This window comes from Giraffa tippelskirchi, chromosome 14 (genome assembly GCF_054371585.1).
Source record: "Giraffa tippelskirchi isolate mGirTip1 chromosome 14, T2T-mGirTip1v1.2.pri, whole genome shotgun sequence".
In the NCBI taxonomy this organism is placed as follows: domain Eukaryota; kingdom Metazoa; phylum Chordata; class Mammalia; order Artiodactyla; family Giraffidae; genus Giraffa; species Giraffa tippelskirchi.
Genome location: NC_137288.1, coordinates 12,847,501 through 12,853,993, shown reverse-complemented (window position 1 = coordinate 12,853,993; position 6,493 = coordinate 12,847,501). Strand labels below are relative to the sequence as shown.

Here is a 6,493-nt window from a genome sequence, read left to right as displayed (position 1 = left end):
AGGGTTTCGTTGTCACGAGGCGAACTTTGACCCTTGTGTTCTGCCCCTGAACCTCACTGGAGAGACTGGACCCGCGTGACCTGTCACGTCTTGGTTTCAACATCCTTGGCGGGAGAACTAAGATTCCCCCATGCGAAGTGATCAGGCCAGAGAGAAGGAAGTCGATTCCCTTGGGATCCAATGCCCGTTTTCTCGAATCCAGTTAAGTTTCGTCAAGATTTCCCACCCAAACCGAAAAGCCGAAGTGGCTACCTATCCCCGCCCCCTTGACCTCTGTCCCAAGGTGCCCCTCCCACACCGCCTCCTTCCACAGCCTCAAGGCATTCAAGAGTTAGCCGGCCCGGGCCGGCTCCATCCGTGGTCGCCCCGCCCCAAGACCCTCTGAAAAAGCGCCCGACAGGCAGGTGGCGCCCGACCCCCAACCAGCTATCCAGTGAGCCAGCCCCAGCATAGGAGCTTAGTGGGCGACCGACGGGGACTCGTTGCCAGACGGAGCCCATCCTAGTTCGCGTTTCTCCGCTCAGTCAACGGCGCAGACAGGAGAACGGGATCCGCCCACACTTCTCGAGAACGTCCCTGGGCGAGGGATGACGGACGCACGGACGGACGGGACGGGAAGGATTCTTGACTCCCCACCCACGGAGCAGCGGAATGCACTCCCATCCGAGGGGGATCGCAGGCCCACGTCAGACGGTGTGAGCACACGCCCCAGAACAACAACTCGCCAGCATCCCCGTCCGTGTCCCCGTCACCATCTTTGGGCACGCCAGGAGAAAGCCCTTTTGTGACCCGGACGACGGCTCTTTCGGCAAAAGCAACGTTGAGCAACGGCACAAATGAAGAGACTTGGATTTGAAACGACGCGTTCATATAGCAGCGCCTCAAAAGCAAAAGCACGCACTCGTCCCTCACATAACCGCAACCAACAAACCCGACGCACCTGAAAAAGAAAAAGCAAACGGAAGAGAACGGGTCGATCTGGCGGCTCGGTCGCCGAGACCAGATCAACCCCGGAAGGCAGGGCGAGCCGAGAGCCCACTCGGGTGAGGTCGAGCGGGATCAACACGGCAGCTCGGCGGCAGAGGTCGCGAGTGGGAGAGGTCCGTCCGGGTGCTCGACCCGCGGGCGCTGGCCGCTCTGCGGCCCAGTGAGGGAAGGAGGGGGGGAGGGGCGGAGACCCTGACAACTGGGCGACGCGCGCGCGCTGGCGGCTCGGCTGGCGAGGTCGCGAGTGGGAGAGGCCCGGCCGGCAGGTGGACCCGCGGGCACCGACAGCTCGGCGGCAGAGTGAGGAAAGTGGGGGGAGGGGCAGACAGCCTGACAACCGGGCGACGGGCGCGCGCTGGCGGCTCGGCGGGCGAGGTCGCGAGTGGGAGAGGCCCGGCCGACAGCTGGACCCGCGGGCACCGCCAGCTCGGCGGCAGAGTGAGGGAAGGAGGGAGGAGGGGCGGAGTCCCTGCCAGGCGGGCGACGCGCGCGCGCCGGCGGCTGGGCGCCATAGGTCGCGAGTGCGAGAGGCCCGGCCGACAGGTGGACACGCGGGCACCGCCAGCTCGGCGGCAGAGTGAGGGAAGGGGGGGGAGGGGCAGACACCCTGACAACCGGGCGACGGGCGCGTGCTGGCGGCTCGGCGGGCGAGGTCGCGAGTGGGAGAGGCCCGGCCGACAGCTGGACCCGCGGGCACCGCCAGCTCGGCGGCAGAGTGAGGGAAGGAGGGAGGAGGGGCGGAGTCCCTGCCAGGCGGGCGACGCGCGCGCGCTGGCGGCTCGGCGGCAGAGGTCGCGAGTGCGAGAGGCCCGGCCGACAGGTGGACACGCGGGCACCGCCAGCTCGGCGGCAGAGTGAGGGAAGGAGGGAGGAGGGGCGGAGTCCCTGCCAGGCGGGCGACGCGCGCGCGCTGGCGGCTCGGCGGCAGAGGTCGCGAGTGCGAGAGGCCCGGCCGACAGGTGGACACGCGGGCACCGCCAGCTCGGCGGCAGAGTGAGGGAAGGGGGGGAGGGGCAGACAGCCTGACAACCGGGCGACGGGCGCGCGCTGGCGCCTCGGCTGGCGAGGTCGCGAGTGGGAGAGGCCCTGCCCGCAGGTGGACACGCGGGCACCCGCAGCTCGTCGAGAGTTAGGGAAGGGGGGAAGTTAGGGAAGGGGGGGAGGGGATAGAACCCCGTCGGGCTCGTCGACCCGCGGCTCCTGGCGGCTCTGCGGCCGAGTTAGGGGAGGAGTGGGGGAGGGGCAGACAGCCTGACAGCCGGGCGACGGGCGCGCGCTGGCGGCTCGGCGGGCGAGGTCGCGATTGGGAGAGGCCCCGCCCGCAGGTGGACACGCCGGCACCCGCAGCTCGTCGAGAGTTAGGGAAGGGGGGGAGTTAGGGAAGGGGGGGAGGGGATAGAACCCCTTCGGACTCGTCGACCCGCGGCTCCTGGCGGCTCTGCGGCCGAGTTAGGGGAGGAGGGGGGGAGGGGCAGACAGCCTGACAGCCGGGCGACGGGCGCGCGCTGCCGGCTCGGCGGGCGAGGTCGCGAGTGGGAGAGGCCCTGCCCGCAGGTGGACCCGCGGGCACCCGCAGCTCGTCGACAGGGTTAGGGAAGGGGGGGAGGGGATAGAGCCCCGTCGGGCTCGTCGACCCGCGGCTCCTGGCGGCTCTGCGGCCGAGTTAGGGAAGGGGGGGAGGGGCAGACTCCCTGCCAGGCGGGCGACGCGCGCGCGCTGGCGGCTGGGCGCCATAGGTCGCGAGTGCGAGAGGCCCGGCCGACAGGTGGATACGCGGGCACCGCCAGCTCGGCGGCAGAGTGAGGGAAGGGGGGGAGGGGCAGACACCCTGACAACCGGGCGACGGGCGCGTGCTGGCGGCTCGGCGGGCGAGGTCGCCAGTGGGAGAGGCCCGGCCGACAGCTGGACCCGCGGGCACCGCCAGCTCGGCGACAGAGTGAGGGAAGGAGGGAGGAGGGGCGGAGTCCCTGCCAGGCGGGCGACGCGCGCGCGCTGGCGGCTCGGCGGCAGAGGTCGCGAGTGCGAGAGGCCCGGCCGACAGGTGGACACGCGGGCACCGCCAGCTCGGCGCAGAGTGAGGAAAGGGGGGAGGAGGGGCAGACACCCTGACAGCCGGGAGACGGGCTCGCGCTGGCGGCTCGGCGGGCGAGGTCGCGAGTGGGAGAGGCCCTGCCGGCAGGTGGACACGCGGGCACCCGCAGTTCGTCGACAGGGTGAGGGAAGGGGGGGAGGGGATAGAGCCCCGTCGGGCTCGTCGACCCGCGGCTCCTGGCGGCTCTGCGGCCGAGTTAGGGGAGGAGTGGGGGAGGGGCAGACAGCCTGACAGCCGGGCGACGGGCGCGCGCTGCCGTCTCGGCGGGCGAGGTCGCGAGTGGGAGGGGCCCTGCCCGCAGGTGGACCCGCGGGCACCCGCAGCTCGTCGTCAGGGTTAGGGAAGGGGGGGAGTTAGGGAAGGGGGGGAGGGGCTAGAACCCCGTCGCGCTGGTCGACCCGCGGCTCCTGGCGGCTCTGCGGCCGAGTTAGGGGAGGAGTGGGGGAGGGGCAGACAGCCTGACAGCCGGGCGACGGGCGCGCGCTGCCGTCTCCGCGGGCGAGGTCGCGAGTGGGAGGGGCCCTGCCCGCAGGTGGACCCGCGGGCACCCGCAGCTCGTCGTCAGGGTTAGGGAAGGGGGGGAGTTAGGGAAGGGGGGGAGGGGCTAGAACCCCGTCGCGCTGGTCGACCCGCGGCTCCTGGCGGCTCTGCGGCCGAGTTAGGGGAGGAGTGGGGGAGGGGCAGACAGCCTGACAGCCGGGCGACGGGCGCGCGCTGCTGTCTCGGCGGCAGAGGTCGCGAGTGCGAGAGGCCCGGCCGACAGGTGGACCCTCGGGCACCCGCAGCTCGTCGACAGGGTTAGGGAAGGGGGGGAGTTAGGGAAGGGGGGGAGGGGCTAGAACCCCGTCGGGCTCGTCGACCCGCGGCTCCTGGCGGCTCTGCGGCCGAGTTAGGGAAGGGGGGGGAGGGGCAGACTCCCTGCCAGGCGGGCGACGCGCGCGCGCCGGCGGCTGGGCGCCATAGTTCGCGAGTGCGAGAGGCCCGGCCGACAGGTGGACACGCGGGCACCGCCAGCTCGGCGGCAGAGTGAGGGAAGGGGGGGAGGGGCAGACACCCTGACAACCGGGCGACGGGCGCGTGCTGGCGGCTCGGCGGGCGAGGTCGCGAGTGGGAGAGGCCCGGCCGACAGCTGGACCCGCGGGCACCGCCAGCTCGGCGGCAGAGTGAGGGAAGGAGAGAGGAGGGGCGGAGTCCCTGCCAGGCGGGCGACGCGCGCGCGCTGGCGGCTGGGCGCCATAGGTCGCGAGTGCGAGAGGCCCGGCCGACAGGTGGACACGCGGGCACCGCCAGCTCGGCGGCAGAGTGAGGGAAGGAGGGAGGAGGGGCGGAGTCCCTGCCAGGCGGGCGACGCGCGCGCGCTGGCGGCTCGGCGGCAGAGGTCGCGAGTGCGAGAGGCCCGGCCGACAGGTGGACACGCGGGCACCGCCAGCTCGGCGGCAGAGTGAGGGAAGGGGGGGAGGGGCAGACAGCCTGACAACCGGGCGACGGGCGCGCGCTGGCGCCTCGGCTGGCGAGGTCGCGAGTGGGAGAGGCCCTGCCCGCAGGTGGACACGCGGGCACCCGCAGCTCGTCGAGAGTTAGGGAAGGGGGGGGAGTTAGGGAAGGGGGGGAGGGGATAGAACCCCGTCGGGCTCGTCGACCCGCGGCTCCTGGCGGCTCTGCGGCCGAGTTAGGGGAGGAGGGGGGGAGGGGCAGACAGCCTGACAGCCGGGCGACGGGCGCGCGCTGCCGTCTCGGCGGGCGAGGTCGCGAGTGGGAGGGGCCCTGCCCGCAGGTGGACCCGCGGGCACCCGCAGCTCGTCGACAGGGTTAGGGAAGGGGGGGAGTTAGGGAAGGGGGGGAGGGGCTAGAACCCCGTCGGGCTCGTCGACCCGCGGCTCCAAGCGGCTCTGCGGCCGAGTTAGGGGAGGAGGGGGGGAGGGGCAGACAGCCTGACAGCCGGGCGACGGGCGCGCGCTGCCGGCTCGGCGGGCGAGGTCGCGAGTGGGAGAGGCCCTGCCCGCAGGTGGACCCGCGGGCACCCGCAGCTCGTCGACAGGGTTAGGGAAGGGGGGGAGGGGATAGAGCCCCGTCGGGCTCGTCGACCCGCGGCTCCTGGCGGCTCTGCGGCCGAGTTAGGGAAGGGGGGGGAGGGGCAGACTCCCTGCCAGGCGGGCGACGCGCGCGCGCCGGCGGCTGGGCGCCAAAGTTCGCGAGTGCGAGAGGCCCGGCCGACAGGTGGACACGCGGGCACCGCCAGCTCGGCGGCAGAGTGAGGGAAGGGGGGGAGGGGCAGACACCCTGACAACCGGGCGACGGGCGCGTGCTGGCGGCTCGGCGGGCGAGGTCGCGAGTGGGAGAGGCCCTGCCGACAGCTGGACCCGCGGGCACCGCCAGCTCGGCGACAGAGTGAGGGAAGGAGGGAGGAGGGGCGGAGTCCCTGCCAGGCGGGCGACGCGCGCGCGCTGGCGGCTCGGCGGCAGAGGTCGCGAGTGCGAGAGGCCCGGCCGACAGGTGGACACGCGGGCACCGCCAGCTCGGCGCAGAGTGAGGAAAGGGGGGAGGAGGGGCAGACACCCTGACAGCCGGGAGACGGGCTCGCGCTGGCGGCTCGGCGGGCGAGGTCGCGAGTGGGAGAGGCCCTGCCGGCAGGTGGACACGCGGGCACCCGCAGCTCGTCGTCAGGGTTAGGGAAGGGGGGGAGTTAGGGAAGGGGGGGAGGGGCTAGAACCCCGTCGCGCTGGTCGACCCGCGGCTCCTGGCGGCTCTGCGGCCGAGTTAGGGGAGGAGTGGGGGAGGGGCAGACAGCCTGACAGCCGGGCGACGGGCGCGCGCTGCTGTCTCGGCGGCAGAGGTCGCGAGTGCGAGAGGCCCGGCCGACAGGTGGACCCTCGGGCACCCGCAGCTCGTCGACAGGGTTAGGGAAGGGGGGGAGTTAGGGAAGGGGGGGAGGGGCTAGAACCCCGTCGGGCTCGTCGACCCGCGGCTCCTGGCGGCTCTGCGGCCGAGTTAGGGAAGGGGGGGGAGGGGCAGACTCCCTGCCAGGCGGGCGACGCGCGCGCGCCGGCGGCTGGGCGCCATAGTTCGCGAGTGCGAGAGGCCCGGCCGACAGGTGGACACGCGGGCACCGCCAGCTCGGCGGCAGAGTGAGGGAAGGGGGGGAGGGGCAGACACCCTGACAACCGGGCGACGGGCGCGTGCTGGCGGCTCGGCGGGCGAGGTCGCGAGTGGGAGAGGCCCGGCCGACAGCTGGACCCGCGGGCACCGCCAGCTCGGCGGCAGAGTGAGGGAAGGAGAGAGGAGGGGCGGAGTCCCTGCCAGGCGGGCGACGCGCGCGCGCTGGCGGCTGGGCGCCATAGGTCGCGAGTGCGAGAGGCCCGGCCGACAGGTGGACACGCGGGCACCGCCAGCTCGGCGGCAGAGTGAGGGAAGGAG

The 6,493-nt window shown here is 73.2% G+C and overlaps 1 long non-coding RNA gene across 2 annotated transcripts in view; it reads left to right on the top strand.

Moving 5' to 3' along the window:
- The first annotated feature begins 292 nt into the window (after positions 1-292).
- The window catches only part of LOC145534296 (uncharacterized), a 28,640-nt gene continuing 22,439 nt past the window's right edge, over positions 293-6,493 (top strand). The window contains exon 1 of one of the 2 annotated variants that reach the window (XR_014074432.1): positions 293-1,043. This is a non-coding gene — a long non-coding RNA (uncharacterized LOC145534296). Of the gene's footprint in view, positions 1,101-6,493 lie in introns of both variants that reach the window. The other variant, XR_014074433.1, reaches the window with a different exon arrangement.